Raw genomic sequence first — 11,902 nt, forward strand, 5'->3', positions numbered from 1 at the left:
GCACCTGGCTGGTCTTGCCTGAGCATTGTGAGGGGGTGTGCGTGTGTGTGTGTGTGCGTGTGTGTGTGTGTGTGCGTGTGTGTGTGTGTGTGCGTGTGTGTGTGTGTGCATGTGTGTGTGCGTGTGTGTGCATGTGTGTGTGTGCGCGTGTGTGTGCGTGTGTGTGTGCGTGTGTGTGTGCGTGTGTGTGTGCGCGTGTGTGTGCGTGCATGTGTGTGTGCGTGTGTGTGTGCATGTGTGTGTGCATGTGTGTGTGTGTGTGCATGTGTGTGCGTGTGTGTGTGTGTGTGCGTGTGTGTGTGTGTAGGCCAGATTTTCAGGTGCGATTCATCTTGCTTGTTGAGACATGGTCTCTCACTGCGAGGCCCCCAAGGATCCTCCCGTCTCCCCAGCTCGGGATTACAGGGCTGGACCCACTACACCCAGTTTCTTCTGAGGGCCCTGGGCACGGAGCTCAGGTCCTCATGCAGCCGCTTTAGAGACCAGTGGTTCTCAACCTGTGGGTCGCAACCCCTTCACAGGGGCCGCGGCTAAGACCATCTGAAAACGCAGATATTTACATTAGGATTCATCACAGCAGCAAAATTCAAGTTATGAAGTAGCAACAAAAATAATTTTACGGTTGGGGGTCACCACAACGTGAGTGAAGCACTGAAGGGCCGCGGCACCAGGAAGGCTGAGAACCGCTGCTCTAGACGGAGCCGGAGCCGTCTTTCCAGTCCTGACACCCTGGATTTCTGACAAGCTGTTTTTCCTAAACGCCATCCCTGGCGAAGCGCATCCCTCAGATCTAACATGTCCTTGCTCTGTGGGGACACCAGACGGAGGAAACCAAAACAAGCCCAGATGTCTGCCAGGCGGGCGAACACCTCAGAGGCCTGAGTCTCTTCCCTGAGCTCCCAGGACAGAGGAGCCAGGCGGCACTCAGACCCAACAGGTGAGAGGCTGCCGGAGCTCCACAGATCCACGCAGCTTCATCTTCCAACGTCCACCCGTTCTGCCGGGTTTGAGACAAGGAAAAGACTCAGAGCGTGTTCCTGTTTAAAAGCCCGAGCTGCCAACGCCGCTCCTGCCTGCACACACATCTGCATGTCCTATTACCCTGTCTCCAAGACAGATAGATACCGGTTCCCAAGAAGGCTCACCACTGTCACCAGCGCCTGCAGGAATCCGCGAGGGCACATGTACCCCATTTCCACCTCTGAGGCATTAATGGACATCAAAAGGAAGCAAGACGCACTTTTCAAAGCCTTGTTTTCCGTGGGGTGTGTCCCTCATTTCCTAACACATACACACACAGAGGTAAGAAAGGTTTCGCTTTATAGAACATTTTTCTCCCTAGGAACATGGCTCCAGTTGAAGAAAGGCACAGTTCGTTTATCGGAGGGGGCGGGGCGTGTGCACGCCACAGCGCTCCTGGAGAGGTCAGAGGACACCTTGAAGAAGTCAGTTTTCTCCTTCCACCTGGAGACACAACTTGGGAAGTCAGGCTCGGCAGCAAGTGCTTTTGCCCACTGAGCCATCTCGCTGGCCCAGTTCTAACTAGTCAAGGGGTGTCAAAAGAAACGTCATGATTTCCCCATCACCTGTGTGTCAGCCCGGCTCCTGAGACCCTCAAGAGTCAGACTCCAACTTGTGCCTCAAACAGCCTTTTTTGCTGCAGGGCATGGGGAGGGGTTCTTTCTTGATCCATCTGCTCATTTTGAAACAATGTCCCTCTTTGCCTCCCAGGCTACCCTTGGGTTTACAAGCCTCCTCCCTCAACCTCCCCGCCACCACCACGACCGGTTCAGAGAGGCCTTTTAAATATATCCTGTCAACCTGGTCTCTGGGATGCTGCAAATTTCCACAAGTTTCCCTGAGCTGTGAGAACAAGAATGACCTCTTCCCATGAACTTCCGCCTGGGGCCAGCCAGAACCCTGGGGCCTTCTCTTTGGACTTCTTAACCTGGGCGTTTGTCCACGTTGGCCTTGAAGGTCTTTTGACCTTCCAGCTTGTGGCAACAGCAGGGCTTTGGTTCTTCTTCCTCCTCCCCTGGCACCCTCTCTCTTTACATTCCCCCCCCCCACACACAAACACAGGGCACAGAAGTGCCCCCACCCAGGATGTCAGGGTCTCACGGAACAAAGCACCAAATTCAAGAAGTACGGCAGCCTCGCTTCTTTTACAGAGATACATTGTGATGATCTATTCGAAACAACTCTCCTCACCTTACATGGGGGAAGTCATGGCTCAGAGGAGAGAAAGGGACCCAAGCAGGCCACACCCCACACCAAAGGCTTACAATCTCAGCCCCCTGCCCAGAGCAGCCTCATCCTGGAGCAGAGCATCTCCCCACCCATCTCCCTCCCAAGACTGTTTTCAGTCCCCTATGTCACCCGATACTTCAGACCCATTTGACAAATTAAAACCTGGAGGCCCAAGGAGGAGGGCTTTACTCCCAGGTCACATGACTAGCGAGGGATCACCCTTGAACTGCTGCCCACCCCTCCCAGAGACCCTGGTTGTAGGGAACAGCAGTGACTCTGATGTAAACGTCCACCGAGAGAAATGTGGATGTGAGGGAGTCTAGCGCTTTCAGGGATGGCATCCAGGGTACCCTGATGCCGCTAGGTGCTAGGGTCCCTGACATGCTCTTCTCATAGGAGACAGTCAGGAACCAGGTCCAGCACTCTACCAGGCAGCTCAGGGGCTTCCAGTCCATCAGCTGGTACCCTTCCTGGCTCAAGGCACTGATCTCTCAAGGAACAAACCTGAGAAGCCTCAGGTCCCCTGGCATCTGAGCCATGGGCATAGTGAGGATCTAGCCCAAGGTCCTTTGCCAGAAGAACACTACAGAAGCACACGGCCCCCAGTGACTACAAGCAGAAGGGCATGGCTGACCACAAATCCCTCCTTCTCTTTCGCGCTCTGTGTACCCTGGAAAGGTCTACAACCCCTTTCCAGACACGACCCTCACCCCCACCTCCACATGGCCAGGGCTGCCTTCATCCCTGAGAGTGAGTGTGTGTGTGTGTGTGTGTGTGTGTGTGTGTGTGTTGGGACTATGTGGCAGCCCATACGAGCTTCCGTGTTTACTAAACCAAAGGAAGTTAATGACTAAGAGTTGCTAGGGTTTGATCCTACTGAAAATAAAACTGGGATCTGTGGGTAAACACAAGCGAGTCTCAGGCTGTCAATCACTTCCCTGGGGTTCCCGCGATAAGCAAGATTCTGTCTGGACCCAACAACTTCCAAGGTAGGGGTGCTGTTGCCGGGGGAGGGGGGGCAGAGTTGCAGCTTGTGGGGGCAGACTCTCTGGGTCTCTGTTGTCCTCTCGGCACTGCCTGCATGAGTGAAAAGCTCTGACGGAGGTGTGATCACCAGGGCAGAGGGCAGACGTGCTGCTGAGGCTGGAGGGTTCTGGGGGACACGCAGGCAGGGAACCCTCACCTCCATGGTGCAGACCTACGGGCAGGAGCAGAGCTTTCTTATCTGCAAGGCTGGGAACGAACCTGTTCATGCTGAGGGGAGAAGTCAGGTGTGGGGGCGACTGTGGTCTGAGTGCTCTGTCTGGATCGCCATGGCAACAGTCCTATCTGGGCCTCAATTTCCCCATCTGTCATGAGGAAGGATTGCTTTGAAAGTGGAGCCGAGCTGCCAGGTTGGGTTAGTGGGAGTTTCTAGGCCAGCTCATGCCTTCCCACCCTCATTTGTTTTCTGAACCTCAGCTACTTCTGGGGGTGCCAAGGCCTTGCAGGTGGCCCTGGCCCTGCCTGTGCCCCAGAATCCCTTCTAATTGTCTCTTCCTGTGCCTGGAGTCCATGCCTGGGGCTGGCACAGGGAGACCCTAGTGGCAGAAACTACAGGGAAACAGCAGATGTTTGAAGACCAACCACATCAGAGGGTATGCTAACACCCCCAAACACCTAGCTAAGGCCAAACCTGTGCATCCCTTAAGGGCCAGGAGAACATCTTCTGCAAGCCATACCCCTCCATATTGGGGGCGTAAGAGCATGGGACTGTCTCACAAGAGAGGGGACCCTAGGAGACAGGTCGCAGTGGCAAAGACCAGAGGGAAGTCAAATCATCAAGACACAGGTTCCCACTGCAGCCACTGCCTCAGACTCTCGGCCATGGAGCAGGGTCCCAGTGAAGGTGAGCTGAGCCAATAGGACTTGGTGTTTCTCCTATCCAGAGTACAAAGGGAGCAGGGAGCCAAGTGCTCCCCCAACCCACCCCCACTCCCATTCTGTATTTGCCTAAGGGGGCTAGGCTGGCCTAGGCTTCTGATCTCTTTCTAACCCTGAAGTCCTGGCCCACTGGGGCATCCCTGCAGCGGGGAGGCAGCTCTCAGCCTCCAGTTTAAGTCCTACAGCTCTTGACTCCTGACCTTGGATGGTCCTAGACCTTTCTGGAAGATCGTCCAGATCAGATTCAGATGCTCTCCATCAGAAAGAACCACATTGACTCTCTCTCTCTCTCTCTCTCTCTCTCTCTCTCTCTCTCTCTCTCTTTCTCTCTCTCTCTCTCTCTTTCTCTCTCTCTGCACCATAGCCTCATTCTTGGAGCTCAGTACTTGTGAGCTGAGATAGCTGGGAGTCCCCAGCTGGCCCTCAACCCCTGCCTTGCTCTCCCCTCCAGGAAGCTGACAGCCTCAGGGAACAGAGTAGGGTCCATGGAGTCGGATGCCCAGATAGGAACGCAGAGGAGTCAAACAAGGCCACAAGTAGTCAAACAAGGCCACAAGTAGCATCCCACTTCTTGCCCATCCCCAGCACAGATGCAAGAGAAAAACAGGTGTCCCCAGCAGCCTGAATAAATAACTATTCCTCCCAGCCCGGCTTGCTGTGCAACTCTGGGCACCATCCTGTGCCTCTCTGGGCCTCCTCTCCTCACGTGAACCTTAGGAATGAATAATGTCAAGTTCCCTTCGGGGACACCTGTCATCAGCAACTCCAGGCCAGGTGACATTCGGTGCATTGTTGAAAGTAAATCCAGGACAGATAACAAAAGAAGAAGAACAATGGTGGGGGGGGTGAGAAATGTATCCCGTGTCTCATGTTACACCATCATCTCTTTCAAGTTTACACTCAGAAATTTATGGCCCTATCGCTGACTCTCGAGATCCGTCTCCTGCCGGTCAACCCAGTGACATCTTTTTTCATCTCGTTCCTTCTGTCCCTATCTATGTGGTACACACCCCGATGGCTACAAGGCTTAGCTTTTTCTCAGCTGAGAAATATGAGTCTATGGGGGGCCAGGGACTCTCTGCTCGTAAATATCTGGGAAGCTAGAGCTGAGTCGTGCGTGCGGTGCCACTTAGAGTCCGGTCTCCTACAGATGGGAACTGGGTTCCTCAGGGACGGTGACGTGGCAGGATCTGAGAAAGACTTCATGGCTGTTGAGGATATTTCCCTAGAATCTAGAGGTTGCATTTAGATCCTGGACACAGGCAAGGGGCGCAGGGAGAGAGAGGCCCTACTGCGCTGTCTGGTTCGACTCTGTCAGAATTTTGGTCCTACTAAGTCGGCTGAAGAGTGTGAGGCCAAGGATTTAATTCCCATGATTCAAATGGCAGGGTTGAACTAAGTCCCTGGCTTGGGACTCTCCAGAGAGCATCAACCACCTGATCTTTTTAAGGGGAGGCGAGAGAGAAATGTCCAGCCGATTCCTTGACCAAGGTGTAGGGAGCTCAAGGCCAAGGCACCAAGGAAAATTGGTATTTTCCAAAGAGGGGGAGGGTCTGACAGAATTGCCTGCTCGCTCTCCTATGGTCAGAGATCCCCCTCCCCTCTCCTTCAGGCCTGAGTGGGGGCTCAAGTTAAAGTGCCCATCCCAGTTTTTCCCAGGGTCAGCAGACAGGGCTACCTGCTGTATCATGCTGAATGACAGGCACCCAAGGCCCTGGGGGAGGAGGAGAGGGACAGAGAAAAGAACACAGCACAGACCTTCCTTTCTCACCTGGAGACCCCAAAGGCTTCTGTTGGGCAGAGAAGAGGGAGGGGAGGGGTGCTTCAGACTGGCTTCAACCTGCCGGACCTCGGAGGGCCCAGGAAAGTAAAAGTTAAAGCTGGGAGGTGCCCGCCCATGGATCCAGAGAAGATGGGTGTTCCCTTAGGCTACCCTCAGCCTTCTGGACTTTAACCCTCCACCTTTGGTGGCTTGGGACACACAGCTCGGGAGTGGGATTTAAGAATCTGTCTCTTCCACACTTGTTCGATGACAAGGTGCCGGCTGAGGAGGCCAGGGGAGGCACAGAGGTGAGGTTCTTTCTGGCTTTTCAGTGACATGCCTCCCATCTGATCGTTGCCTCTCGGGGCTGGAGCGGGTGGCCCTTTAGAACGTGTCTATAGGAGAGATTGAGGAGCAGGCTTGCTTTTTACACCTGCTCCTAGCTCTGACACCTTCCAGAACTCCTGTGCCCAAAGATCCCAAGCCCTCCTGGGAGTAGTTCATTTATAAACCCCACAACCCAACACAGGGGGTGAGGGTCAGGTACACACTCAACAGCTCCATCTGGGTTCCCTCCTGCCCCAGACTGGAGAAAACAGCCCCCTCATATCCATCTTCATTAACCCTTTACATCTCTGAAAGTATCATTCTATCCCCATTTTATGGACAGGAAAACTGAGGCTCAGAGACGTCACCTGACTCAAGGTCGCCTAACTCCTACCTTGAAGAGCACACTATTTCGATCTCAGATGCTGTCAGGTCCTAGAGGGGCACTAACTTAAGGAACAAGCAGGTTAGGAACGGTGGGAGATCAGGTTCACAGGGTTTCTCACCCCAACCCCTAGGTGGATGGCCATGAGGACAGCTCCAAGTTTGCGGGGAGGGGTCCACCAAGTTTCTAGTAAAGTCCTCAACTCCCACACCAGGGTTTTTGACCCAATAGTTTCGATGCAGACTCTGGCCTTTCTGATGTGTAACTGAACAGTTTCAGGTGCCCTGCCAAAATGATCTCCAGCCGTGGGAAGGATGGTAAACAGGGCAGGGATGTTGGTAAGGGCTGAATGGGGGTCAGGGACTCGGGTGAGGAGGTGCGTGAACAGTGTGAAGGTTTCCAGGCCTGGCAGTGGCTGTGGAGGGTCGTTGGCACTGGGGAGCAGACTGGGGGACACTCAGTGAAACAAAGTGCTGGGAAAGGGGCTGCTCGACTGGAGGCTAAAGGCTGCGGCAGTGACTCTAAGGCGACATTAGTACCCCTAGTCTCCGGCTCTGCGGGACTGAGCCGGCTCAGATTCCTCTACAGCCAAGTTGCTACAACTTTACCAGCTGCACCGCTTCGGGTTAGTGCACAGGGCCTAGGGCGCAGTCAGGGGGTCAGGGGCGCACGCTGCGCGTTGGGGTGAGATAAGCGCAATGTCGCCGGCTGCTTTCCCGCGGAGTGGCCGGGGTCCCACCGGCCCAAGCTCGGCTTCTGGCCACGCTGCGACGCAAGATCCCCGAGCTTCACGCTTACCTGCCCGGCCCGGCTCGGCCGGCGTTCCGGGGCTGCACCCGCCACCGCCACCACTGCTGCCGCCTCCGTCCTTCAAGCTCTAAGTTCGCTCTCGGATTGAAATTCCTCCCCAGCTTCGCCCATCGATCTGCGCGCGCGCCCCGCCCCTCGCCGCGCGGCCTGAGGGGGGGGGGGTCCGGGGGGGCTGGTTCCCGCCGCCCGCCCTCCTTCCCCTCCCCCTCCCGCCCTCGCCACCAGTCGGCTCCCTCCACCCGCTCCGCCGGCGCTCAGTCCGGCTGCGAAAGCCGCGCGCCCTCCCTCCTCCCCGCCTCCCGGTCCCCTCTGCGCTCCCGGCTTGTATCGCCCTCAGGATCCGGCTCAAGGGAGCTGGAGATCGCGGAGGAAACTGCAGGGGTGGGGGATACCTGATCGTCCCTCCTGTACGTCTAAGTAGAAGGGAGTATCTGCTGCCTCAGCAAGAGTCTCGCACGACCCCATCACCACCAACACACTAAGACCATCTCAGGAGCCAGGTCTTCGGATGGAACTGGACCAGATCCCAGACAGCTGGGACCTAGGAGCCCAGAACGACACTCCTGGTTTTAACCCCCATCCTTCACTCACTCACCCCAACCTCTGATAGGACTTGAAGAGCTCTCCAGCACCCCTCCAGCTTAGCCTACCATTCCCGATGTGCGCCTGCTTGTAAGGAAGCCCCACGAGAGAAATCGAGTCAGGAGAGGCTTGCCCCAGGCCCAAGAAGACCCTAGCTAGAGACTCGGAGCCATATGGACTCCTCACTCTGGCCAGTACGCTGATGACAGCGTCCTGGATAAGTCCTGTTCACAGCCCCACCGGTGCCTTCGGTGCCTCCAGCAGATTCCGGCTCCCCACACAGCCCATCCCGTCCCCACGCGGCGCCCCCTCCCCATTTCCTGTTCCCCGCCCGCCCGCTCCTGATTCCCGGCCTCAGTACCCCCTGCACGCTCTCTCCGCTCCTCCGCTCCTCGCCAGCAGCTGGGCAATTCACCGAGCATACAAAAGAGTTGACTCAATTCAGTGGCAGAGCAAATCAAGATAAATCCTATAGTGTGTGGGGACCGAAGAAGGAAAGTGAATGAACGCCCATAGCACCATCCAGTCCTGTGTATGAACTGGCCCTGCTCTAGGGTGGCAGGCTGGGTTCCCTCCTGGCCTGGGCCCCTACAGGAGCTGGAAGGGGGTGGTGGGCTCTTAGCTACCTTCCCTCTGCCAGGCCTTCAAGCACTGGATGAACTTGGAAACTGAAGGCTGTGTGTCTTCCCAGTCCTTGCTGGGTAGGACTCCTAGAAAGGGATACCCAACGCAGGCAAAGACTATGTCTTGGAAATGTGTAACTGATAGGATCAGGTTAGACACAGGAGGGCAACAGGGCCCTTGAGCCATCGATGATCACTGTAGTTTCCCCAGTCTGGCCTTCTGTCATTGTCAGGGCCCAGGCTAAGAGCATCAGATAGATAAATACTGCTGGCCTGAGTGTTCTAGGCCCTGGCCCATGAACCTGGAGGGGGAGGTGAGGGAAATCCTTCCAACACAGCTGTATATAAAAGGGGTACCCATCCTCTGATCTCCAAGGACAAGATTGTGCCCGTGACTTCCCAGTCACTCGTGGATGGTATTCTGAGTCTGGTCAGTTCTATGCAGGTGGATAGGAGGAGCCTGGCACCCTTGCCATCAGTTCCCCAAGGCAAACTCCAAGAGAGGGGGCAGACTCTCCACATCTCTAGGGTTCCCCCTGGCCTAGCATGACCAAAACCCTGCTACAAGTCTGGTGAGTCAAGAGATTTAAGGGTGAGAGCAGCTTGTGTACCAGGCACTGCGTTAGTACGAGCCTCCAGGTTCACTCAACTGAACTTTGCTCCTCTGACCCCTTCATCAAAGAACAAGCAAGCTGAAGTCCAGGTCCCCAGAACTCTCTGGACCAATACAGCCCCACCCTCAAGGCGAGTTTGTGACTTCCCAGGGTCAGCAGTCTGAGTCAGGGTCAGGAGTGGGGAAGGTCCCAGGAGGTCAGCTTAAAGAAGGGGAAACACCAGCACTGATAGATAGACGTCCTTCCGTGGAAGGGTCCCCAGGACATCCAATATTGGAGCTTCCAGTTGTGGGTAGGGGTGTGGGGAGGCGTTAGTAAGAGGATTGGGTTTTCCAGACCATGTCCCCCAATCTCCAAGCTGCTCCGTTGGTTGTAACCAAGATCCGGGAGTCCCTTGGGCCGCCCTTCCCCCGGGACCGGACAGATCGGCCGTTTGCTTGTAAGCCATTAATTCTATCACAGAGACGCCGGCGCCGCCACGCGAGGACATCTGTCAGGGATCCATCGCTGCGCTCCACGCCCCCTGCCGCTCCCCAGACCCAGAGCCGCGGAAAAGATGCACCACCTCAGCTCTCCAAGCTCTAAGGTTGTTGAAGCGGGCTCGGAAGCAGTGAACCCGAAGGGGGCGGGGCCGCGGCACCCTTGGACCAAAGAGTCCCCGGAGCTGTTAGGGGTCTGGGCTCTGCAACCTCCCATCCCAGACCGGAAGACGAACCCGACTCTCTTGTTCCCAAATGCTAGAGTCCACCCAGGTTCTGATCTGAGCTTTGGGGTGAGATGAGGAGAGGGTACAGAACCCTTCTGATACCTCAGGTCGTGGGAAGGAGACACTGGGGGGGGGGGAACGACAAGAAGACACTGTCTCCTTCCCTCACAGGGAACGGAGTACGTCCCCCCCCCCCAAAACCCTTCCAGGAGCTTCGCAGGCCAGTCTGCTCGCCACAGCCCCTAGGCAGCTGCTGGTGAATGTGTCACTAGTGGGTGATGGGTCACAAGGACTCGAAACTGCTTGAGGGTGATCCCCATTCACGCCTGGCAGAATGGCCTTGGGGACTTCGCACTCATAACCTGGGGTGGGGAGGGATTTGGAGCGCTGGGGCGTCAAGAGGTCGGCCTAGGCTCTTGACCCAGGGTTGTTAACAGTCCAGATCGGGCTGTCTGGAAAGAGAAAAGTTAGGGGAGGGGGAGCTGACACCTCGAGGCCTGAGGGGAAAGTGAAAGGAGAGAGGTGGGCAGGCGACGGGATGGGATCCCTGAGAGCTGTGAAGGGTCAGCTTCAACGCGCAGCCAAACCCAGCCCAGCAGCTTTTCCAGTCCCTACAGGCTCCTGTCACTGGCGCCTGTTAATAACTAGGACTCAGGTCCTTCCAGGGAGCTGGACAGAGCCCGGACACCCAGCTGGGGAGGGGACATGGGTCTTACAATACCCTTCCCAGGGCTCCAGCGACTGGAGATCAGTGAGCCGCACGCACGAAATCGAGGCCTCACCACCCACTTTTTCTCCTCCTTGAACTAGGAGCGGAGGTATCCAGACTCGGGGATGCAGCTTCTGGGCCAACTTGGGGCACCACGGCCATCCCGTGCTCCTCGCAGCAAAGCGACCCCTCTTCCCCGCCCCCAACCTAGACAGCACGCTCAGCAAAGTTTCAGGTCCCGGGTGGTGCTTCCTAATACGAGAGGAGGGGAGGGGTCCCAAGCCCGGGCTCTCCGATCCGCGTAGTCGGGGAGGGAAGTTTGTCCGGCCGGAGACCGGCAATCGAGAACTTCGGGTGCACCCGCTTAGTGAACGCCGGTGAGTGGGGGGCGCCCTGGAGCCTCGGACCCAAAGCGCTGCATTCGAAACCCCACGGGCTAGGAGGGGACACGGTCCAGATGCGGACACCCAGGGCAGGGCGCGGGGGACTGGGGCAATAGAGGAGACCAGGGCTGTGGGAGCCGCTGGGGACTCCCAAGCCACCCGGGAAGCCGACGAGAGCGCATCCTCCCCGCCCCTCCCCCTCTAGGGGCGGGGACCTGTAGACCCCGCGTCTGCGGCAAAGGGGACCCCCGCCCGCTGCACACCCCTTCCTACCTGAACCGGGCTGCGGCCCCCGGGTCTGGAGGCTCGGTTGCCGGCTAACAGAGCGCGCGCGCCAAGTCCCGGGAGCGCCGCGGCGGCGGCGGCGGCGGCGGTGACTGCCCCTGCTTCCTCCTCCTCTTCCTCCTCGGGGCTCTGGCTGGCTCCAGACAGACCTCCTCCCCCGCCCGCGCTACCCGCCCCTCCCCGAGCCCGCCGGGCTTAGGGATCGGCCTCTCGCCCGGAGTAGAGAGGAGCCTGCGGGAGCCGGGCTGCGGCGCTCACTGCGTCAAGAGCCGGGGACCGAGCGATCGGAGCAGTCCCGGACCCGCCGGGCAGGCGGGGCGGCAGCGGCGCCGGCGACGCCGAAGGGGCCGGGAGGCTCCGGCTTTCGAGCTCGGGAGCGGCCGCGGCGGCAGCGGCCGCGGCGACGCGAGGCGGTGGTTCATTTTGTGAGCGCGAGGCAGGTCGGACGTGGGAGCTGCGCGGGGAGGGGACCCAAGCAGGGGCGGGGGCCGCTGCACGTCCATCGGTGACCCGGGGAGGGGGTCAGGGCTCCCGGAGATGAAG

The 11,902-nt window shown here is 57.6% G+C and overlaps 1 protein-coding gene across 1 annotated transcript in view; it reads right to left on the reverse strand.

The window, feature by feature from the left end:
* The window catches only part of Elfn1 (extracellular leucine rich repeat and fibronectin type III domain containing 1), a 65,076-nt gene extending 53,600 nt beyond the window's left edge, over positions 1–11,476 (reverse strand). Inside the window, exon 1 of the mRNA XM_085683326.2 lies at positions 11,348–11,476. The gene's annotated coding sequence lies outside the window, so the exon portion shown is untranslated. The remainder of the gene's footprint in view (positions 1–11,347) is intronic.
* Between the last annotated feature and the right edge of the window lie 426 nt (positions 11,477–11,902).

The sequence above is a fragment of the Myodes glareolus genome, chromosome 2 (genome assembly GCF_982192425.1).
Source record: "Myodes glareolus chromosome 2, mMyoGla1.1, whole genome shotgun sequence".
NCBI lineage: Eukaryota > Metazoa > Chordata > Mammalia > Rodentia > Cricetidae > Myodes > Myodes glareolus.